General features: G+C 41.6%; 2 protein-coding genes and 1 non-coding gene across 3 annotated transcripts in view; 1 reads left to right on the top strand and 2 right to left on the bottom strand.

Moving 5' to 3' along the window:
• The window catches only part of cimip2b (ciliary microtubule inner protein 2B), a 50,742-nt gene extending 31,679 nt beyond the window's left edge, over positions 1 to 19,063 (bottom strand). Inside the window, exon 1 of the mRNA XM_073829712.1 lies at positions 18,925 to 19,063. The gene's annotated coding sequence lies outside the window, so the exon portion shown is untranslated. The remainder of the gene's footprint in view (positions 1 to 18,924) is intronic.
• rnf208 (ring finger protein 208) overlaps positions 1 to 19,063 on the bottom strand; it is a 30,604-nt gene extending 11,541 nt beyond the window's left edge. Inside the window, exon 1 of the mRNA XM_073829713.1 lies at positions 18,925 to 19,063. The gene's annotated coding sequence lies outside the window, so the exon portion shown is untranslated. The remainder of the gene's footprint in view (positions 1 to 18,924) is intronic.
• Positions 13,686 to 13,816, top strand: LOC141299926 (U8 small nucleolar RNA). The gene has a single exon (XR_012341886.1). It is a non-coding gene; the product is annotated as a U8 small nucleolar RNA (small nucleolar RNA).
• Positions 19,064 to 24,791: the final 5,728 nt, after the last annotated feature.

The raw sequence follows: 24,791 nt of genomic DNA, 5'->3' as shown, positions 1-24,791 counted from the left end.
AAATTACAACAAATTTATTGGATGAACCATCACTTATTACGAAAAAAGAGTTGTAATCATGCCTTGTGTGCAAATATGTGACCCTGGACCACAAAACCAGTTATAAGAAAAATGTATCATTTTGACCCATGTAGTGTATTTTTGGCTATTGCAACAAATAAACTTATGCTACTTAAGACTGGTTTTGTGGTCCAGGGTCACATACTGTATGTGTATTTCCTTCTGCGATTCTGAAGTGTGCAACCAATTGACACTTTTCTATCCCAAAATGCCTACCTATACTACTAAACCGGTCCCTAACATTACCATTATTTTTTATGTAATTACATAGTAGATAAGGCCATCTAATATAAAGTAGGAACCTATACTGTAAGCCGAGTGACTCTTTTCAATTTACAATACACAAGTCAATTATTTTCACAGTTGTACAGTAAATACATCACAGGTCAAACGACAATGCTGGCATTGGAGATATATTTGGCAATGTATTTACAATACACATCTACAGAATGTATTTCAGGAGTCAAGAAATGAGTAATTGATTGAATTTACAACAGGAATCGAACGAGGTCATGATAATTCACACATGACGTGAATGCACCGTAAGCTAGATTGTCTATTTATGGCATCTCTCCACTATCTGTGTTCTTTTTTCCTCCTCCCCCATCCATTCATTTCTAAAGATTCACACTCTTCTCCACCCACAGCCGTGGACCTCCACTCACTCACCCACCCTCTGGAACATGCGCAGGCGTGCGCACAAAAACACGCTTGTTTTGCACCAGCTCCTTGACGTTGCTGTGACCAATCAGACCTGATAACTAGTCATCACAACCTCTATTTATTCTATTTCCCATCTCGCTCATTGGTTTAGTTGTTTACAATGATTTAATTAGGATGTGAGCACAGGATGTGGCTCCAAACCGTCCTCCATTTTCTGGAGGTCACAGAAGCACCGATCAGCCAGTAACTGTCAGTCACATTCATTCGAGTTGCCACGGCACCGCAGAGCTGTGAGGCAGAGCCAAAAATAACCACGCGCTCTTACTGGTTGACACACACACACACACACACACACACACAAAGGTGCGAATGAGCTTTCTGACATCAGCATAGTCAGCTGGTGCATGGGCGTTGGAAACCGTGAGATTTGATGAGTGAAATGATTCTCAAGCCTTCAGACATTTCTGTTTAGAGATCATTAACCACATAGAAATAACAGCCATTATCGCAATATAAACCCCAACAGGGTGATCAGGGCACCAGCACAAAGCAAACTGTACCTGACATGTAATAAATAATAGGCATGAAATTTAATTAGTTGAATATTATATAAACATTTTAAAGAGGACATTTGATGCAAAATTCATCAGTCTTAGCAGTGTGGACACAACCACCCTACAATGATAAAAATCCATTCACTCCTTTTTTTAAATCCCCAAAAAACCTAAACATACTCCATTATCAAGCCGTTTTGATTTTCTGAGCAGTATGATTTCACACTGCTTAGGCTCCGCCCACTAGTGTTAATTTTGTCATCTACTTTCAATTTTAGTCTTAGTCTTAGTCCCGTGTTGAATGTCTGTCACGTATCTGGTCTATCCTGTCATCATGAACTCTTGCACCACACTTCATGGACTTCATTCCCCACAAGCCACTGCACTAATCACTGCATTCACCTGCTCTCACTTTACTGATTACCGCTCACAGCTGCACCTCATCACACTGACTGCATTTAAGCCACTCACACACACAGCCACCTTGCGAAGTCTTACCGTTCCCTATGGTCGTAATTCCGAGCGTTTTCCCTTGTGTTGGTTTCTCTGTGTATGACTCTGGACTGTGTACCCCGTTGACGATTCCTGCTACCTGCCAATGCGACCATTGCCTGTGTATCGAACTGTTTCCTGGATTTCCTACGTTGTTCCTGTTTTCCTGGTGATTATTCCTGCCTGTTGACTATTCTCAATAAATGCTGCAATTGGATCCGCACGTCTCTGACTCTCCTTGTGACAGAAGACTTCGTCATTACAAGGATCCAGCAGCGAGTATGATGTCATCCGGTTCCAGCACGAACTCCACGGTACAGATCATGCTTCTCAAGCAGGGTGAGCGGACAATTGAGGATTATGCTATGGCCTTCATTGAATTGGCTAATCGGTCTACGATGGATGAGCAGTGCCTGATGATTTTCTTTCGGGGAGGACTCTTAGAGCCATTAGCTTCACTCATGCCCATGTTCGAACCTGGCTGGACTTTACAAACGTACATTGACTTTGCTCTGCAAATGAGTGGCTCTCTTTTTACTGTGGGAATTCAAGAAGACGACAACAATGTCCCCACAGTAAACTCCAGCTCAGAGCCACCACACAAGATGGCCGCTAGCCCAGAACCACAGCACCCACATTTTACCACGGCTTGGCAAAGGTTAATGTCTAGCGTGGAGGACCCACCGCTGCTGTCGGCTCGAGCAGCTGGTCTCCCAACCAGCCTCCCAGAGCCTCCGCTGGTTCAGCCCGGCCTTCCAGAGCCTCCGCTGGTTCCGCCGAGCCTTCCAGAGCCTCCGCTGGTTCCGCCGAGCCTTCCAGAGCCTCCGCTGGTTCCGCCCGGCCTTCCAGAGCCTCCGCTGGTCCCGCCCGGCCTTCCAGAGTCTCCGCTGGTCCCGCCCGGCCTTCCAGAGTCTTCGCTGGTTCCACCCGGCCTTCCAGAGCCTCCGCTGGTCCCGCCCGGCCTTCCAGAGCCTTCGCTGGTTCAGCCCGGCCTTCCAGAGTCTCCGCTGGTTCCGCCCGGCCTTCCAGAGCCTCCGCTGGTCCCGCCCGGCCTTCCAGAGCCTATGCTGGTCCCGCCCGGCCCTCCAGAGTCTCCGCTGGTCCCGCCCGGCCTTCCAGAGTCTCCGCTGGTCCCGCCCGGCCTTCCAGAGTCTCCGCTGGTCCCGCCCGGCCTTCCAGAGTCTCCGCTGGTCCCGCCCGGCCTTCCAGAGTCTCCGCTGGTCCCGCCCGGCCTTCCAGAGTCTCCGCTGGTCCCGCCCGCTGGTCCCGCCCGGCCTTCCAGAGCTTCCGCTGGTCCCGCCCGGCCTTCCAGAGCTTCCGCTGGTTCCGCCCAGCCTTCCAGAGCCTCCGCTGGTTCCATCCAGTCGTCCTGAGATTCCTGTCTGCCCGGTTCTAGTCACGGAGCTCATGCATGGACTGTTCCCACCCACCCTCCCTGCTGCTCCAGTCCCGCCACCTCTGTCTCCTGACAGTCCCTCTGCTCACCCACATCCCACCTTCGGTGCAGAGGACTTGCTGTGGGACTGCCAGTCTCCATCGGTGTCCAGACTGAAGGATCCCTCACCATCACCTCCAGTCTCAGAGTCCTGGACTCCACCTCGGCCCTCCGACCCTGCGGCTCCACCCCAGCTCTGTGCTCCCTCGTCTCCGTTGTCGGCCGTCGGCCCACCAGCTCCTCCGGGCTCCATCGTCTCTCCGGCTGTTGCCTGTGTATCGAACTGTTTCCTGGATTTCCTACGTTGTTCCTGTTTTCCTGGTGATTATTCCTGCCTGTTGACTATTCTCAATAAATGCTGCAATTGGATCCGCACGTCTCTGACTCTCCTTGTGACAGAAGACTTCGTCATTACAAGGATCCAGCAGCGAGTATGATGTCATCCGGTTCCAGCACGAACTCCACGGTACAGATCATGCTTCTCAAGCAGGGTGAGCGGACAATTGAGGATTATGCTATGGCCTTCATTGAATTGGCTAATCGGTCTACGATGGATGAGCAGTGCCTGATGATTTTCTTTCGGGGAGGACTCTTAGAGCCATTAGCTTCACTCATGCCCATGTTCGAACCTGGCTGGACTTTACAAACGTACATTGACTTTGCTCTGCAAATGAGTGGCTCTCTTTTTACTGTGGGAATTCAAGAAGACGACAACAATGTCCCCACAGTAAACTCCAGCTCAGAGCCACCACACAAGATGGCCGCTAGCCCAGAACCACAGCACCCACATTTTACCACGGCTTGGCAAAGGTTAATGTCTAGCGTGGAGGACCCACCGCTGCTGTCGGCTCGAGCAGCTGGTCTCCCAACCAGCCTCCCAGAGCCTCCGCTGGTTCAGCCCGGCCTTCCAGAGCCTCCGCTGGTTCCGCCGAGCCTTCCAGAGCCTCCGCTGGTTCCGCCGAGCCTTCCAGAGCCTCCGCTGGTTCCGCCCGGCCTTCCAGAGCCTCCGCTGGTCCCGCCCGGCCTTCCAGAGTCTCCGCTGGTCCCGCCCGGCCTTCCAGAGTCTTCGCTGGTTCCACCCGGCCTTCCAGAGCCTCCGCTGGTCCCGCCCGGCCTTCCAGAGCCTTCGCTGGTTCAGCCCGGCCTTCCAGAGTCTCCGCTGGTTCCGCCCGGCCTTCCAGAGCCTCCGCTGGTCCCGCCCGGCCTTCCAGAGCCTATGCTGGTCCCGCCCGGCCCTCCAGAGTCTCCGCTGGTCCCGCCCGGCCTTCCAGAGTCTCCGCTGGTCCCGCCCGGCCTTCCAGAGTCTCCGCTGGTCCCGCCCGGCCTTCCAGAGTCTCCGCTGGTCCCGCCCGGCCTTCCAGAGTCTCCGCTGGTCCCGCCCGGCCTTCCAGAGTCTCCGCTGGTCCCGCCCGCTGGTCCCGCCCGGCCTTCCAGAGCTTCCGCTGGTCCCGCCCGGCCTTCCAGAGCTTCCGCTGGTTCCGCCCAGCCTTCCAGAGCCTCCGCTGGTTCCATCCAGTCGTCCTGAGATTCCTGTCTGCCCGGTTCTAGTCACGGAGCTCATGCATGGACTGTTCCCACCCACCCTCCCTGCTGCTCCAGTCCCGCCACCTCTGTCTCCTGACAGTCCCTCTGCTCACCCACATCCCACCTTCGGTGCAGAGGACTTGCTGTGGGACTGCCAGTCTCCATCGGTGTCCAGACTGAAGGATCCCTCACCATCACCTCCAGTCTCAGAGTCCTGGACTCCACCTCGGCCCTCCGACCCTGCGGCTCCACCCCAGCTCTGTGCTCCCTCGTCTCCGTTGTCGGCCGTCGGCCCACCAGCTCCTCCGGGCTCCATCGTCTCTCCGGCTCCGCCCCGGTCAGTCGTCGCCCCACCTTCGCCTCTGGACTCTACTCCTCCGGCTGCGCCTCGTCACTCCGTCCTGCCGGCTCTGTGGACCTCCTCCCTCCCGTGGGCACAGCCTCGATCCTCTGTCACTCCGGCTCCGCTGCGTACCTCCGGACCTCCATCTCCGCCGGGGTCGCCAGAGCCTTGGGTTCCGCCTTGGTCCTCCGGATCCTCTGTGTCGCCCAGGACCATCGACTCTCCAGTTTCGCCTCGGGCTCCACCGGCTCCACCTCCGTCGGTCGGCCCCAGGCAGGAGCCAACCCTTCCTCCACCATGGCTTCTCCCTCCGTCGGCTCCGCCTCAGTTCGTGGTTCCAGTACCCCTACATGGACCTGGCCCTCCATCCCTCCCCCTGTTCCGCCTCCGCTCCACCACCCTCCAGGTTGTATTAGGTGGTTAGAGCGTCTGGAAGCCGCTCCTTGGGGAGGGGCTCTGTCACGTATCTGGTCTATCCTGTCATCATGAACTCTTGCACCACACTTCATGGACTTCATTCCCCACAAGCCACTGCACTAATCACTGCATTCACCTGCTCTCACTTTACTGATTACCGCTCACAGCTGCACCTCATCACACTGTCTGCATTTAAGCCACTCACACACACAGCCACCTTGCGAAGTCTTACCGTTCCCTATGGTCATAATTCCGAGCGTTTTCCCTTGTGTTGGTTTCTCTGTGTATGACTCTGGACTGTGTACCCCGTTGACGATTCCTGCTACCTGCCATTGCGACCATTGCCTGTGTATCGAACTGTTTCCTGGATTTCCTACGTTGTTCCTGTTTTCCTGGTGATTGCTACTGCTTGTTGACTTCTCTCAATAAAGCCTGGCAAATGGATCCGAACGTCTCTGACTCCCTGTTACAATGTCCTTGTTAGTTTTTTTTATCATATTTAGTCACCATATTCTATTTAGTTTTAGTCAAGTTTTAGTCGACTAAAAGTCTCAACATTTTAGTCTAGTTTTAATCGAAGAAAGTATTTTAAGTATTTTAGTTTAGTTTTAGTCAATGAAAATTCGACAATTTAGCAATTAGATTATGTTTAATTAACTGTTAATTAATACATTTTGGAAGCCATTTTCCATTTAGTCTAAAGGTCACTGCACACTGAGTCCAAAATTTTCATACGCGTTTTTCGTATTCGTAATCCTAAAAGTTTGTCACGCACAGAAACCTTGCACACTGAGTACGATGCATATAAATTCATCCGTTGCGAAAAAAAAAAAAAAAACGCAAAACAATATGAAATAGAATGATGTTGTTGTCCACTCTCTTCTTAAAAAGAGAAAAACATAGAGAGAGGAATGAGAGAATTCTTTTAATGCGCACCTCTTTATTAATAAACTGCAGGATTATCCCGGTGATTCAAAGTTTATTTCAGGATGTCAGTAACCTTTGATGCTTTGCTAGCATTACTGGAGCCACATATTACAAAGAAGACCACTAATTTCTGTGAACTCAGTGTACAAGGACCTTTACAGTGCTTTGTGCTGCGAGACAAAGTGAATGAACTTGTCAGACGCAATTCTGGATTTTGGCATTGGCAGATGCGAAAAACGCAAAAAATCGAACCCGATCCAAAAAATTTTTATGACGGACGAAAATTTCGGAGGCAGTGTGCAAACGTAATTGACATAACATGAGGTCGTATTTATTTATTTTTTTTACGTGCGAAACGAGGCATTTGTTGCATCCAGTGGGGACATAACTACTGATTATAATGACTCATACTGTCTTTTTACGCGTTGCATTTACGTCGAGCAGCGTAAACATAACACCAGGTCTGCATTTGCGATCGTAGAACAAGAAACAACAAGCACTACTCTACACTGCTCAAAACTTGCCTTTGAATAGTTAGTACTGAATTCTTTAAATATGAAACTTGAAGGAATTGCCCCACTTTATAGCCTTAACCCTTTATGTACAGCTGGCATTGTAAGCTGCTTTCTCAGGTTCAGGAAACAGTCCTCCGTAAAATGCACATCACCCAATCGAAGATTCGCGTTGTACTGTTCCAGAACAGTGTTATAAGTATAACTTATCCATTGATTTCTAGTTGTATCCTCATTTGGAATGAAAACAAAGTAATTTCGCTTTTGCTTTCGCAATGAAACATACTGCGTCTTCACAACATGGCGGCTGCAACACTACTACAGCCGGTAAAAGTTACACCTTCTTCCTTTCCATATACATATGGGCGGTGTTATGCTAATCTACTCACCCCGTGACGTGGACAAGTGGGGGAGTGTTTGAACGAGCCGTTTTAGAGGAGTGTGGCTGAGTCTTAACTTTTATAATAAATATCTCTTTGGTTTTGAGACTCTAAACTTTGCAACTTTACAGATCTTATCTATGCACAAACAGCTTGTAATACTCCAAAGACAAAGGAAAACAAGGAACTGCATCATATGACTCCTTTAAAATAAGCAAAACATCGAGCAGAAAATGTATACTTGTAACAGCGAAGCTGTGATTTTGGGATTTGAACTCTTCCCTGATAGCACATGTACATCTATTTGTCTAGACGTCTAGACGTCTATTTGATGTCTGCATGTACATCTGCAAAACATTTGCAAGACCTAGTTTGCCCATCTGCAATACATCTATTAGACGTTTCCTATCAGATGTCAAATAGACGTCTATTAGATGTCTTTAAGATATGAATTAGAATGTATGTAAAACTGACATCTTTCAGACGTCTGCCAGATGTTTGTACACAGCAGATGCTTTTCAGATCAATAGATCTTTACAGACATCTTGCAGACGTACGTGTGCTATCTGGGTTGTCATCTGGCAACCACACATAAAAGTTTGTTTTAAAATAGATTTTAGTCTCGTCTTATTTCGCCAACGAAATTGCATGTTGATATAGTCTTACTTTTTGTTTATTGACCTTATTGTCATCTCGTCTTCCTCTTGCCTTAGTTATGGGAAAAAAGCTTGTCAACGAACATTTCTCGTCATAATTTTCATTGACGAAATTAATACTACAGTACCACCCATGGCAGACTGTCCTGTATTAGCATTTTTTCCACGTCAGCCAGTTGTTCGCTGTCCATCATTTTCTCTGCGCTTGAGCAGCTGTAGCGACAACAATGTCTTGTAAGCAGTGCCGGTGTTTTGTATTTGGATGTAAAAGTGAACATAAAAGTCTTAATTTTTCCCCGACATCAGAGCCACTGAGGACGCAGTGGATTAGTTTTGTTTTTGACGGTAAGGCACCACCAAATACACAGAACAATAGAAAAGAGGGGTGGGGTGAGCAGTAGCTCATTATCATTTAAAAAGACATGCATGAAATGGGTCACTGTGAACAGAGCTGTTTTTGACAAGGAAAAGTGGGTGTTATTTTACACGACCACTGAGAAATTTTAACGAAAGTATGTTGCAGATGTTTCAGGAAGACCCTAAAGAATCATATCAACTTGTGGAAAATGGAAAGTACAGTGCCATATTGTAAGCGTTACCATAGTAAAAAAGGACGTGGTACTACTTTGGTACTTTTTTGTTAGCATTAAAAAACCTGTGACGTGAGTCTAGTGCTCTCCAGTGTACGTATGTTCTTTAGGGCTGTGAATCGATTAACTAATTAGTTAATAATTTGTTTGTTTGTCAGGCTCAAACAAACACATTTCCGCCTCTCATCGCACACAGGATTTCATATTTGATAAGACAAGCTCCTCCGTTATGTAAGAGGCTCATGAGAGAGAGAGACAGCAGATAACATATTAAAGCAGGCCAACTGTCTGCTGCTCTGCACAACACTGCTGCACTTAATGAAATCATGTGTGTGTTCGACCCTGTCAGCACAAAACATGATGAAGAGAGGCAGAGAGGATGAAGCAGAAACAGCAAATAACTGAGATGAGCTGCAGGGCTGCGATTCTCAAAAGCATGGTAAGCCTATGGCTTCTATAATCCAAAACTAAACATTTGCTGAAAATGTATTCATCCTCAGGCCATCCAAGATAATCAGATCAGAACAGATTTGGAGAAATTTTGCATTGCATCACTTGCTCACCAATAGATCTGTGGTGAATGGGTGCCATCAGAATGAGAGTCCAAACAGCTGATAAAAACATAACAATAATCCACAAGTAATCCACACGACTGCAGTTGATCCATTTACATCTTGTGAAGTGAAAAGCTGTGTGTTTGTAAAAAAGTAAATTCTCCATTTAGGTGTTTTTAACTTTAAACCAATGCTTCTGGGTAAAACATGAGTCCACTATAATGTTTCTTTCTATAGTGAAAAAGTCGTCTCATCTGAAGCAGGAAATAAATATGCATAGATCAAGCACCAAAAACAGTTCAAAAAACTAATATGTTGGGGGATTGTTATGTGAGAGGACAACAGGGTCCAATGTTTTTTTATTCAGCTGTTTGGATTCTCATTCTGACGGCACCCATTCACTGCAGAGGATCCATTGGCGAGCAAGTGATGTAATGCTAAATTTCTCTAAATCTGTTTTCCAACGAACAATTGTGACCCTGGACCACGAAACCAGTCTTAAGTAGCACAGGTGTATTTGTAGCAATAGACTCAATAAGTCAAAATTATCAGTTTTTCTTTTGTGCTAAAAATCATTATGATATTGAGTAAAGATCATGTTCAGTGAATATATTTAGTAAATTTCCTACCATAAATATATCAAAACTTAATTTCTGATTAATAATATGCATTGCTAAGAACTTCATTTGGACAACTTTAAAGGCGTTTTCTCAATATTTAGATATTTTTGCACCCTTAGATTTCAAATAGTTGCAATATCCAAATACTGTCCTATTCTAACAAACCAAAACATAAAATAAAAAACATCAATGGAAAGCTTATTTATTCCGCTTTCAGATGATGTATATATCTCAATTTTAAAAATTGACCCTTATGACTGGTTTGTGGTCCAGGGTCACAAATCTACTTCTTCACTCTTAAAAATAAAGGTTCTTTATTGGCATTGATGGTTCCATGAAGAACCTTGAACATGCTGGTTAAACCAGCTAAAACCAGCATCCCAGCACCAAAACCTACCTAACCAGCATATGCTGTTTTTTTCAGCAGGGTGTTCACTAAAAGGTTCTTCGGAGAACCAAAGTGGTTCTTCTATCACTTCAAAAACACCCTTTTGGAGTGTTGGAGGGCCTGAGGGTAAGTAAATTGCAGCAATTTATCCTTCTTGGGTAAACTACTCCTTTAAAAGGAGAACTAAACAGGAATAAATATTGAGTTTTAAAATCGAATTGCTTTTGCACATATTAATAATATGGAGTTAATATTACTCCATATACCTGCTTTTTTCTTCTATGAACACTAAATACAGGAATATGTGTATACAGGACTGAGTTACTGAATGCATTGGGTAATTGAGTCAACAGCATTCTTGAACCTTATCACATTATCAAGACATCACATTCCAGTACATTTTGCCAGCACTTTGATACAAAAACATACATATAACTGTCCTTACTGTGTTTTTTCCCCAAGATTATAATACTTTCTTCTTCTATTCTAGTATAATATACAGAGAGAACTATGTTTTTTTTTAGAATCAGCCTGACACAGCAACAGCTCAGCCAATGGCATGAGTTTGGGGGTGGGGCTATATGTTTGTGTGACCAATGGGGGAGTGTTTGAGAAACCTGTTCGCGAAATCATTATTTTTAAAATTCCATTTGTCAACTCTAGAGGTGTAAATGAAATACTTAACATCTAAAGTGAATATCAGTCAACTGGGATCCATTAGGCTGCTGCATAGTATTAAAAATTATAGCCAAATGACTGTTTTAGCAAACTAGCAACCAGTCTGGCTTCATTCTGCTACAGAAATTCGCCTGCTTTCCACAATCCAGTCAAATTAAATCCTAATGGATGAAATCAACTCCTGCCTTCATTTTTATCTCACTAAATACTGAAAAATGTCATATTACTGAAGTAAAAATCATTTTTAATTACTGAAAGTTGTCCATCATGAATGGAATGTGGTATGAAACACTAAAAGCAAGCAAACAGATGGATGCAGAGTCATCAAAATATCTAGAACATTCCTGTCCTCATATCCCACTCACTCCCACACACACACACACACACACACACACACACACACACACACACACACACACACACACACACACACACACACACACACACACACACACACAGTGCACAACAAAAATACACACAGGTACCACCCAGCACATTCCACAAGCACATCTCTCCCCGCTGCCCGTCTCTGTCTCTCTCTCTCTGGATACATTCCACCTGGACAGAGAGACAGTCAGCAAGAGGGCACCATGTCCTGTGCCAGCGATGCTATCAGCTGTTCACCTCTGTCTCACAAAGCCTGTCCTGAGCCCTGCCCTTACGACCGCAGCCACACAGGGATCTCATTCATGTTTATACATAAATTACATGAAATATCAACAACTGACAGCATCTAGAATGCAAACCCATGTATGCGTATTAGTAAACTAAAAATGTAGTCGGAGAAAGGTCTTTTTAACACTTATACACTACCAGTCAAACGTTTTTGAACAGTAAGATTTTAAATGTTTTTTAAAGAAGTCTCTTCTGCTCACCAAGCCTACATTTATTTGATCCAAAGTACAGCAAAAATTGTAAAATATTTCTACTATTTAAAATAACTGTTTTCTATTTGAATATATTTTAAAATGTAATCTATTCCTGTGATTTCAAAGCTGAATTTTTAGCATCATTACTCCAGTTACATGATCCTTCAGAAATCATTCTAATATCCTGATTTGCTGCTCCAAAACATTTATTATTATTATTTAGAAAATATTTAGAAAACAGCAGTTTTTAACAGAGTAGAATTTTTTCAGGTTTCTTTGATGAATAGAAAGTTCAGAAGAACAGCGTTTATCTGAAATAGAAATCTTTTGTAACATTATAAATGTCTTTATCATCACTTTTTACCAACTTAAAGTATCCTTGCTAAATAAACGTATCACTTTTTATAAAATTATAAAACATTATAGTAACTCCAAGCTTTTGAAGTGTATAGTGTTACAAAAGCTTTTTATTTCAGATAAATGCTGATCTTTGCATCTTTTTGCTCATCAAAGTATCCTGAAAAAAATACTCAACTGTTTTCAAATATTATATTCAACTATTGAGAAAAATGTTTCTCGAACAGCAAATCAGCATACTATTACTGGAGTAATGATGCTGAAAATGTAGCTTTGGTCACAGGAATAAATGACATTTTATAAAATATATTCAAATAGAAAACGGTTATTTTAGATAAAAAAAATATTTCACAATATTACTGTTTTTGCTGCATTTTGGATTAAATAAATACAGGCTTGTGAGCAGAAGAGACTTCTTTAAAAAACAATACAATTCGTACTGTTCAAAAACTTTTGACTTGTAGTGTATATTTGATTAATATTTTTTAAATGTTTACATTTATTTAAACAACTTTTTTGCTTTTATTGTTGCAAAATGTAAACAATATTATCGCCCAGCTCTCATCTTCTAAATTTGACAAGGCATGAAGATATTATGATTTTATAAACATTACCATCATGATTTTCAAGGTATATTTACCTTGAAACGTGTATCGTAAAAAGCGCTATACAAAAAAAAAAAAAAGATAACTTATAAAGAAATAAAGTAATTAGCACTCTTTGTATCATCATAAAATCTAAAACAAATAAAATAAAACACATGCAATGATAAGATAAATGTTCTCTTTTTTAGTCATTTACTGATTTGCATGTGTATGTTTAGAAAAATATTATAAATATTTTCACATTATTTAATGGAGTAAAACTGCTGCTATATATATATATAAAGTCTGTTTCTGATCATTAATAGTAAACATTTTTGTATCAACATTTAGTGTTTAACAACTGGAATTTCATCTTTAATTATATTATTATGAGTAATTTGATTTAAACATGCAAAGTCAGTATTAAAAAGGAAATTAACATTATTTTCTAAATCTACGCTATGATCTTATTGTGAATGATTTATACATTTAATTTTTGAAATATCTGAAACATTTTTTTTAAATGTTTTGACCTTGTATTTTTTATTCAAAATGTCAGAACTTGATCTTCCAGTGAAACGCCATACTTCTCTCTGGTGGCATATGCTAAATTTCTCCTATCATTTTATCTTCATAAATCTTTCTTGAGATTTACCTACATCCAATCACTAACCAATCCATGTCTCCGTCCCACATTTTACAGAGGAAAATCTATTACTATTACATTTTAAGTGTTTTATCAAAATATCATTTTATGTAAATTTGCTATATTGTGTATTCATGTGTTTATTTCACAGTTGCTCAAAGCTATACACAAACAAGCAGTGAAAATACCATTGGTTTCAAAATCCACCAATGGGATCGCAGGAACCACCAGCATGCTAATATAAGAGCTGAAAGAAACTTAAGATCTCTAGTTTAGTTCTAGTTTAAATCTTAAAAATGTTTCTCTGGTCCTAGTCATTAAATGTGTTACAAAATGTTTGACATTTTGTTTTAATCTTTTAACTCTGTTAGAAACAAAACCATGGTTGAGAATGCTTGCATGGTTTACAAAAGCTTTCCTAGACCATTTCAAGCTTATATCAGTTGGTTTATCTTACCTGTTTTCTTAGAAATAAGATGACAGAACATGATGATTGGATTCTATGAATACATGATTATGTTCCATATTTGTTTGGGACTTGCAATCTCTTTACGAATCCTGTCTGATCTTGAGTTTGTGAAATGGTTAAAATATGACCTAAAACCAGCATCAAAACCTAACCAGCAAATGCTGTTTTTTTTTTCCAACAGGGTACTTATGCTGCCTTCATGTGATATGGGAAAGATGATGCTTTCACTTGTGAAGTCGAAATTACCAGTGTGTCGTGTTCAGGTGCTTTTGTTGTCGTAGTGAAGAGAAACATGGCGGACTCGGAATTTGTCCTCACATGCTATTTGGGTAAAAGTTTTAAAACGGTTATAAACTCCCTAATGCATCTGCTACAGGAAGAAGAGGATGCATCAAAACGCAAACGATAAATGATAGGCTGTATATCTTATTGATCATGAATAGTATAGTTTTTTTAAAGACAATACTAACTAATGGTTCTGTTTTAGCTAGCCTATATAAGTTTTTATATAAGTATATATATTTTATATAGCCTATATAAGTTTTTTTTAACTTTTAACATCATGCAATGTTTACCATTCAGTATAGTTTCGTTGCTGTCCACCATGTTGAAAGGTCAAAGTTTATCCCATCTCGGCAACTCGGGTATCATAAAAAATTTCGAGCTTTCCAGTGGAAATTACAACGTGAGTGGGTGTTCATGTGCAATTTCGATGTCGGATTTTGGTATTTACCATAATTACGATAGCACATGAAGGCAGCATAATACTAAAGAGATGACAATGGCTTTTAATGGAGGTTTTCAGCTGTATTATAAATCTACAACAAGCACAATCCTGTTGCAAAATTCAGTTCAAGATGGAGCAGATGAAGTCGTGAGATGGTTCTGGAAGATGAAAATACAGATGGATATCATTGTCTGTCATTGTCTGGCACTGTGTGCTAAGTGTGATCGAGGTTTTGTCAGAGGTTTAGCATATTCACTGTTAGAAATGGCTGTTGTATGTGTGTGTGTCGAGCTGCTGTAGACAACGCAGGTCATGCTAGTTTTAGTGAGGAGGAGGCAGTGTTTAATAATTCAGTGGCTGACATTCAGAGCAGGCGTCAGCCATTTTATCCACAGTTCATTCACAAGAGAGACTGTTTGTTCCCTTAGCCTCTGCTGACATAGATAACCTGGGCCTTTTCACAGGACATGTCGCAAAGATCATCACTAACAATGTTAGAATCTGGCCGATCGAGAGAAAACAACATGTAACCAATTAGCTTTGAAAGGTTAGCATTAAGAGAAAAATGTAAACAAGCTAGTAAGTGATTCTTAATTATCACAAAACATTGCCCTGTTTAACAAAACAGCATATGCTGGTTAGGTAGGTTTTGAAGCATGGATGCTGGTATGAGCTGGTCCTTAGCTGGTCATTAGCTGGTTTAAGCTGGTCATGTGCTGATCCTAAACTAGTCATTTTAGGACTAGCACATGACCAGCTTAAACCAGTTTATGACCAGCATATATGCTTCAAAACCTACCTAACCAGCATATGCTAGTTTTTTCAATAGGGTGGCTACATTTTGAATTGAACTTATTTTCCCTCTACAACATGATTTTTTATACACAACTTTGCAAAATAATAAGCCGACCTGATAGTGCGAACAAAAGCGAATGTGACGTAAAAAAGCAATCATGCCATTTTAGCTTGTTTTCATCTTTCAGCTCTTTTATCATGAGTTATGTTTTTCACTGGATTCGTACTCAAGGATTCTGCATTCTAAGTCCAATTCCGTACCGGCTGAGCTACCGAGCAAGCTTGTTGTGTCTGGAAAGTGAAACATATGGAGCTGTAATCATAACTGTGTACGAAAACGATTACAAGTGCTTGCTGTTTAACCAACCTCTAACGTTAATTTTACAGAGAAAGCTTGTTACATCCAGAAAGTGAAACATGTGGAGCTGTTATTTCAAGTGCTTGCTGTTTTACTGCCTCTACCCTGCTGAAAAAAACAGCATATGCTGGTTAGGTATGTTTTGGTGCTGGGATGGTGGTTTTAGCTGGTTTATGCTGGTCTTTTGCTGGTTTATGCTGGTCATGTTGCTGGTCAAGGACCAGCATAAACCAGCAAAGAACCAGCATAAACCAGCAAAAGACCAGCATAAACCAGCTAAAACCACCATCCCAGCACCAAAACATACCTAACCAGCATATGCTGTTTTTTTTCAGCAAGGTAGTGTTTACAGTATTTCTGTTGGAAACTGCAGTTATATGTATTTATTGGTACGTATTTGGCATCTTTCAAAAAAAATTCTTAAAGGTACGTTTTTGTCATGAGACCAGGTAGCATTTCTGTCATATTTTGGAAGCAATCTTAAAGAGATAGTTCACCCAAAAATTTAAATTTGATGTTTATTTGCTTACCCCCAGGGCATCCAAGATGTAGGTGAATTTGTTTCTTCAGCAGAACGCGATCAAAGATTTTTAACTCAAACCATTGCAGTCTGTTAGTCAAATAATGGCAGTCAATGGGACCCACAGCTTTGAGAGTCAAAAAAACATACACAGACAAAACCAAATTAAACCCTGCGGTTCGTGACGATACATTGAGGTCTTAAAACAATTGGTCTGTGCAAAAAACTGAACAGTATTTATATAATTTTTTTTACCTCTGATCCACCACAATGTTCAACTGTCCTGAGCGCGTTCACAACAGCCGGCGCTTGAAACGTCAACATGCTCTGGCATAGCAGACGCATGTCACGTGTAAACGTCGCTCATTGTTTACACGGAGAGACTGTGGGTACGACGGCTACTCAAAATGGTAATTACTTGTGCTTATCCTGATTGTTACAACTGATTAAAAACTAAAAGATTACGTTTGCGCAAACTCATCCGGGAGTGTTGACTTTTCACCGACTCCCAACTTTTGAGACTGATCGACTGAAGTTATGGTTGCAGTGTTGTTTTTAGCCGCCCATTCCCGCCCGCAGCAAAGTTCAAACCGCCCACTCCCGCGAGATTTGCGTTGGGTCCCAATCCCAATGCAGCCCTCTAGTCCCATTGACTGCCATTATATGACTGACAGACTGCAACGGTTTGAGTTAAAAATCTTCGATTGAGTTGTACTGAAGAAACAAATTCACCTACATCTTTGATGCCCTGGGGGTAAGCAGATAAACAATACATTTTCATTTTTGGGTGAACTATCACTTTAATGGAATGAAAATAGAAAAATTTAATATAGGACTGGATGGACTGAAACAGTTTTTTAAGGAAAATAGAAATTTGAGTTTTTAATAGGAATACGACTGGAATTAGCTTATTCCCAATATAAAGAAAAAGTAATATCCTGCTGGAACATTGGAATTCTAAATTTCTATCAGAATTTCCTTTCGCTAATATAAAATCTAATCTAATTCGCTAATATAATCTCAAAAATTCAATAAATCCGGTAGGTTGTAAAATATGAATGCCAATTCTTAAAGGAATGACCATTAAATTTCTATCATTATTCACCTATTCCTAATATAATTAAAAAATAATATCGATGGATTCATTGAAATTCTGACGAATGAGTTGTAAAAATAAAATGTAATAATATATATGACCCTGGACCACAAAACCAGTTACATTCATACATAAATAAGCTTTTCATTGTTTTATGGTTTGTTAGGATCGGACAATATTTGGCTGAGATACAACTATTTGAAAATCTGGAATCCGAGGGTGCAAAAAAATCTAAATATTGAGAAAATCGCCTTTATATTTACGGTAGGAAATTTAGAAAATATCTTCATGGAACATGATCCTTACCTAATATCATAATGTTTTTTGACCCATACAATGTTTTTTTTTTTTTTGGCTATTGCTACAAATATACCCATACTACTTAAGACTGGTTTTGTGGTCACATATTCCTCAGAAATCAAATGAATCCACTAGGATAGTTTTTTAAAACAGGAACGTCAGTTCTTAAAAGAAAGACAATGGAATTTCTATCAGAATTAAGAGTAATAAAACTGGATACATTGGAATTCTGAAGAATAAGCTGTAAAATAAAAACAGATCTTAAAGAACTGACAATGGACTTTCTATCATAATTCTGATATATCAGTACAGATATCAAAACTGAATCTTCTAATTCTTAATTTTAAGAGGGTTTGCATGTTTCATTGACCCCAAACAGAGGTAACCAATATCCCATCATCACTAAATGGTGACACCAATAACATTCATTATTTTGGGCTGATGTTGGCATGACCTCAGGTGCACAGACACGGATTCATCTGCTTTCCTCCTTTGAGATATTGACAAACAGTATCGATTGCTGAATCGTCATTGTGACAGGAGGCTGAATCTACAGTACAGGAAGCAAACAGGGACTTCGGGGTGTTTGGTTGAGGTTTTCGGCACTTATTAGTATTCTGGGAGTGTGTGCATCTGTGTTAGCAGTTTTTAGTGCAGTGTTGTGGGAGGGGTGCGCCAGCAGCGGCCGTTATGCAACCAAAGCAGCATATGCAGCACACTGACTGCAGCGACCGTGCATGCAACACACACACACACACACACACACACACACACACACACACTCTCTCTCTCTCTCTCTCTCTCTCTCTCTCTCTCTCAAGCACAGGTCCTTCTCTGTCTTAACCACACATGTGGGTTAGTATGCGTGTCGGTGTGTAGTAGTCCCATGTGATCAGATGCCCACTCGGATAATGTGAGTCATTGATGGAATCTGTGTTTGTGTGCACATGCAATCATTAATTGCAACCTGGACGATTCCATAAACATGGTCAACACGGCCACACATAAAAAGAAGTGCAAGTCCTGGGTGAGGACGTGGGACCCTAAAACATGCTTATATATCAAAATATGAATGCAAAATATAACATATTAGATATATTTATCATAACTAATCTAGTAGGATATATATATACTGTATTGAATTACTGATACAATACAATTACTACTAATAATATATGAACTACTAATAATATATTTAGATTATTAAAGATAAAAGATATACTTAAATTAAATTTTAGTTTTATTCAGTACAATGACTGAATTTTTAGTTAGATCAGGTAAAGGAAAATGTTAAGGAAATTAGATTAAGGAAGAACATTCTCATTTTGCATTAACATTTAAGATACTTTCATGAAAAAGACCCGCACGCAAGGGTAATTAAAAAAGAATAACCCTTTTAGGCATCCTTACCTGTATTTAGCTGTCTCTAGTGCGTATATAGTGGCAAGTCTCTGGATCTGGACGAGTGGTGTTGTTAATTCATGAGATCTTGATGTCTTTCTCACATGGGGACACAAAGTTCCTAAGATTCTGTTGCTGTCTCAGGCTATCTTGTCCCTCTGAGTGCTGCCCATCGCAGCAGATGCTCCTGTTGCATGCGAGAGGATGGAGGAAAGACTTCCTTGCCTGTCTCCAAGAAGGATGGATGGATGGGTGGAGGATGGGAAAGATGGAGGACGAGATGTCAGATGCGTCACCAAGCACCGTTCTGTTCTTCTTCTTGTCTACGATGGGCTCTTTTGGTCCAGTGTTGGTCTTGGTCACTCACTCGCTCATTCAGTCATTCACCCAGTCAGTTGTGTAAGAGGATTCGTGGGTCTCTGTGTCCGCTCTCACACTCTCTCCATCCTCTTCTTACTGGGATTTCTTTCTCGCTATTTCCCTGCAATATCTTTCAATGAGGCCATTTGTCTTCCCCTGTCTTCCTCTTTCTCTCTCTTTCTGTCTCTCCGAGAGCAAACACTCATACACACCCGCACACACACTCTCTGACTCACAAGTGCATGTTCTGCCTCTGTTTCTGTTAGTATCTCGACTCTTCCTCCTCACAGACTCTCTCTCTCTCTATCTCTCTCTGCTGCAGTGCCTCTGCAGGCTGGATCACGTTTTTACCAGGAAAAAAAACCTAGCCAATCAGAGACCCTAACTCATCCCCCCTCCTTTGCAAGCTCTCTTTCTCTCAGTCTCTCAGTCATCCATCTCTTTGTTTTACTCTGACTCTCTGCCTCAAACAGCGTACAGATGCGAGCACACACACGTGCGTTTTGTGTGGTTTGTCATTGTGTTCGTTCTGGATCATTCTCACGCTTTGAGCCCATGGCGGATACATTATAAACAACCAGGTGACATGATGAGAGATGCAATACAAAAACATGCAATACAAATTATGATGCTGAAAGGATGACAATTAGCTTGTGATATTCTATTAAAAATGGTGTGCAAAATAGGTGTAAAATGATTATGATATCTATGGTAGTGCATTATGTATCTTTGTGGAGTGGGAACAGCATGGAGGATGCTGGGACGTGGGGATTGTGTTATATAACAGAATGAGATTTTCATCAAGTTTTAGCTTTACACATGTCCTTGTGTTGTCCTATACATAATCCCCAGTGCTGAGAGGGAAATTGTGCATTTATGTGCATACCCAAACAAAATCAACAATAATTTGTATTCTACAGAACATGTGAGTGCTAAACATGCCACATTTATGTCACAAGCAGTTGCTAGGGTGTACTAGGTGGTTGCAAGGGTGTTCTGAATCAAAATAATCCCACCCTGAAGTCTCTATAACATTTTGGTCTCTAGATATGACTTGGGTCATTCACTGTAAGTCTATGGGATTTTTCCTGCCTTTTTAGCATCAACAAGGAGAGACTTGTGAATACCGTCCTTTAAAAAGCCACACATTATAAGGTTTCATTCATATCTGATGAGTGACACGCTGAAGTGTGTAGTTTAAGGACACGTGTACGGTTTCACAGAATAAAAATATCCTCTCATACAAGCGTGTGTGTGACAGCTCAAGCTAAGCTTGCTCTCCCTGCAGCCTGTCACATAGTCATGCAGTCTAGTGTTTCTGCAAGCCATTCAGCTTTACACACACACAGATATGCAGGAAGTGCAAGGGAAGAATTTGTGATATTTATCCATGTGACATGTAGCATTATTAACAGGATGCAGCTAGCATTACCACAAATGCTACTTTTCATTTGTCAGCTTGAGAGAAAATTGATTTTACCTGATTACTTGAAAAAGCAGCTAATGCATTCACAGTGATTGTTTACATTTTGTTGCACACTATTATCTATTTTTATTTGATTTTAACAAACTAGATCATTCCAAAGAACTCATTACACTGCTAAAAAAAGGTACAAAAAGCTGTTGCTGGGTGGTAACCTTTCCAAATGTAATAATATTTACTTTTAAAATACTAATACGTACTTTTAAGGTACTAATAGGGATAAAAAATGCAACGTTCCAGGCAACCCGTTACTCGTGTTTTTCCAACCTTCTACCCATGAAAGTGCACCGGAACGGCAGTCAAACCCGTGACTTCCCACTCGTGAACTCGTACTAGATCGATGTACTCCCAGTTCCGAGTTCTGACGTGACATAGCCCGCGAAACCACTATGTCAGCCCCTACGGGTGCGGTGTTTATGCAAGTGGTACACAGTGAAAAAAATAGACTTTAGGACAATATAACGTTGCAAACAAATTAATAATAATGTAATAATAATAAATGCGCTCAGGCAGTGTGACTTGCCTGGAACGCTACAAAGTCATGCGTCGTGATTTGAAGTCGTGATTTGAAGTCGTGATTTACGCGCTCAAAAACCTGCCTGGAACGCAGCATAAGATACGAAGTTGTACATTGTAGCTACTGTACATTAAATGTACTGCCCCATTGATGGCTTTGTACATTTTTCTGAGAGTGTATGATTCAGATTTCATATATACAGTAAGGAAAAAAAATATTTGATCCCCTGTTGATTTTGTAAGTTTGCCGACTGACAAAGTGATAAGTCTATAATTTTAATGGTAGGTTTATTTTAACAGTGAGAGACAGAATAACAAAAACAAAAACAAAAAAGAAAAAGAAAAAGAAAAACGCTTTTCAAAAAAGTTATAAATTGATTTGCATTTTAATGAGTGAAATAATTTTTTTGCAAAACATGACTTAGGAAAACCCTTGTTGGCAATCACAGAGATCAGACATTTCTTGCAGTTGGCCACCAGGTTTGTACACATTTCAGGAGGGATTTTGTCCCACTCCTCTGACTGGCTAGGCCACTCCAGGACCTTGATGTGATTCTTCTTGAGCCACTCCTTTGTTGCCTTGGCCGTGGATTTTAGGTCATTGTCATACTGGAATACTCATACACTACCCATTTTCAATGAGGGAAGGAGGTTCTCACCCAAGATTTGATAGTACATGGCCCTGTCCATTGACCCTTTGATGAGGTGCAGTTGTCCTGTCCCATTAGCAGGAACAAGCCCAGGAGGAAGCCATTCCTATGGTGGAGTGGGCTCTTAATTCAACATTACATTGTAAGCCCATTGAGCCAGGGCTATAGCATCAACTCTCCAGCAAGTCTCTGCTTCTTGACTATCAGGCCTTTAGAGTGGTCTCCGAAGCATATGACGAGCGGCTATGGATGTTGAAAGTGGCTAAAGCGCTCAACATACACTCTGAAATAAGCAGAGTAAATTGGGACCCTGTTCATCCTCTGGGTTAGGAAGATGTGGACTCAAAATGTTGCTCAGAATTCAAATTTTTGGTTGAAAGTAAAAACCCAACCTTTGTTTGATAAAGCTCCAACTTCATTAAATAAACCCCAAAACAACATTACCAGAGTGACTTTATTTGTGTCATACATTTACAACATTTCTATTGAGATTAGCAGAGGTTTAGATGTTGATGTATGATTGAAAGTAATAGTTTGGTTTGATGTCACCATTATGGTGAGAAGCGTTTGCTTTAGTTGGGCAATTTGACTCTTGACTTTTGGATGTTTGCTAAAGCAAAAACAGCCAGAAAAAGTGTGATCAGCTGCTTTTGGCTGCTTGCTGATGACTAAGATACCATCACGTAGTGGTTTGATTATATTTAGTGTAATCAATGGTGTTTGTTGCATGTTATTAATTGCAGTATAGCAGTACAATGATTCCACAGACTGAGATATGGCTGAATTTTAACTAAAGAAAGAACACAACTTTCTTTGTTGCAAACATCAAGAATCAGATTATGAATCTCAACAATGGTGACATGCTTCATGATGCAATGTATTCTGGGTGAATCATACAAAAGTCGTCCATGGCTCCCAGAATGCACTGCAGCATGAAGCATGTCACTATTGTTGGGATTCATACACTGATCCTTGATGTCTTTGTGTGCCTAAATAGTCAGCAGTTTATAGTTGTAGAAATGGAGGTTTTCTGTTAAAACAGTAAGTGTTAGTAGTTCTTGTGGGGAGCTGTAAAGACTCCTGTTGAGAGGCCAAACATGTAGGCTTCACAGCTTAGGCCAGGGATGACAAATTATGCCTCTTGCTTGAGAGAGGCAGTTCATTCTTAACGGGATTGGCCAAGACAGCAGCTAAACAGCTGCTAAATTAACTCTGGAAACCACATCTGATTCCTCCTGAGCGGAGTCCATTCTCCTTGTCTTCATTCTCCTGGAGCTACACTGCCCTTGAGCAGCAGGTCTGCTCCTTGGTACAGTCTGCCCAGCACCTGAACTGCCTGCAGTGAGAATAGGTTACACTGTGCCCATAGGAGGAGGTGGTTTGCCATCTTGTAAAAGGAGGGTGACCTGACACTGTCTTGGTGAATTTTAAAGGCTACCACCACCATGTTGTCTGAGCGGACTAGGATGTGGTCCCCCCTTAAGGCTTGCAGGAAGGTTTTTCAGGCTAGAAAAACCACTATCATTTTGATACAGTTGATGTGCAGGAATTGCTCCAGGTTGGACCAGGAGCTGAGCACTGGTTTACCCTTGTACAGTGCTCCCCAACCCAAGCTGGAGGCATCTGTCCTGACTACCTTTCTTCTGGAGATCAGGCGAGGGTTTTTTCAAAGGGCCATAGCACTGATGCAGTGATTGGCTTCCTTGAGATTAAGACTTCCCTCGTGCCAGGATTTAAGCCAAAATTAGAGGGGTCGCATGTGAAGCAGGCCCATAGGAATCACAAAGGAGGAAGCTGACATCAGCTGAACATCCTCTGGAAAACTCAGAGGGGACGTGAAGTCCTGAATCTGTCCCAAAGTCCTGAATCAGCTAGCCGCTGAATTATCAGGGAGCATTCTGACATAACCCAACTCTGCATCTGGGCTGAATCAATAACTGTCCCAGAAAGGCACTTCACTGACTGGGAGACAGAGAGCTCTCAGCTAAATTGATTTTCAGCCCAAAACGCACCAGGTGACTGAACAGCAGCAACCTGTCAGTGAGAAGTTCTGATCTGGCTAATACAAGCCAATAGTTTATAATTCATAATGTGGATTGGCATCTGCTTCAGAGAGGAAAGAGCCACATCCACACACTTTGTGAAAGCGTGTGGGGTCAGAGATAGCCCGAATGCCAGCACTGTGTATTAATAAGCCACCCCCTCAAACATGAAATAATAATAAGCCACCCCCTCTCAAGAACAGTCTGTGATGAGGGGCTATCTGGATGTGAAAATAAGCGTCTTTCACATCCACCAATAAAAAAACAATGGCCCAGTGGCACTGTGAGGTTGCGTCCCAAATGAGTGGGCCGCTGTGGGTTCCCAGCCTCCTCCTCTACAAAAGATGATGGACAACTCGAAGATGGAAGTGTAAGTGGGGGTTTATTTACAGTGCTACGAAAGAATAACCAAAAATCCAAAAAACATCCCCCCCAAAAAACAAAAAACATATATATATATATATATATTAGGGCTGTCAAAATTAACGCGTTAATAGCGCGTTAACGCAAATTCATTTATAATACGGCGTATTATATGCACGTCAAACACATGCATATCATATGCACGCCAAAGTTAATTTCAGCTTATTAATAGCACACCAAATAGAAACAGAAAGCCGTGCTAGTGCGCATTTTACAGTAGTACGCAGTACATTATAACCAAAACAATAAAATAAAAAACAATAAAAAAGAAGCAGGTTTTTGCGATCACATAACTTAAAATGGGTAACTCCTAAAAAGTCAAAGGATCCTGAAGGAATTCAGACAGGAAGTTAAAAACAACGATAATAATGCAGGGAGTGACTTATGTCCAGGCCGGTAAAT

This window comes from Garra rufa, chromosome 23, assembly GCF_049309525.1.
Source record: "Garra rufa chromosome 23, GarRuf1.0, whole genome shotgun sequence".
NCBI lineage: Eukaryota > Metazoa > Chordata > Actinopteri > Cypriniformes > Cyprinidae > Garra > Garra rufa.
Note: the sequence above shows the minus strand (reverse complement) of the source record. Positions and strands in the feature narration are given on the sequence as shown.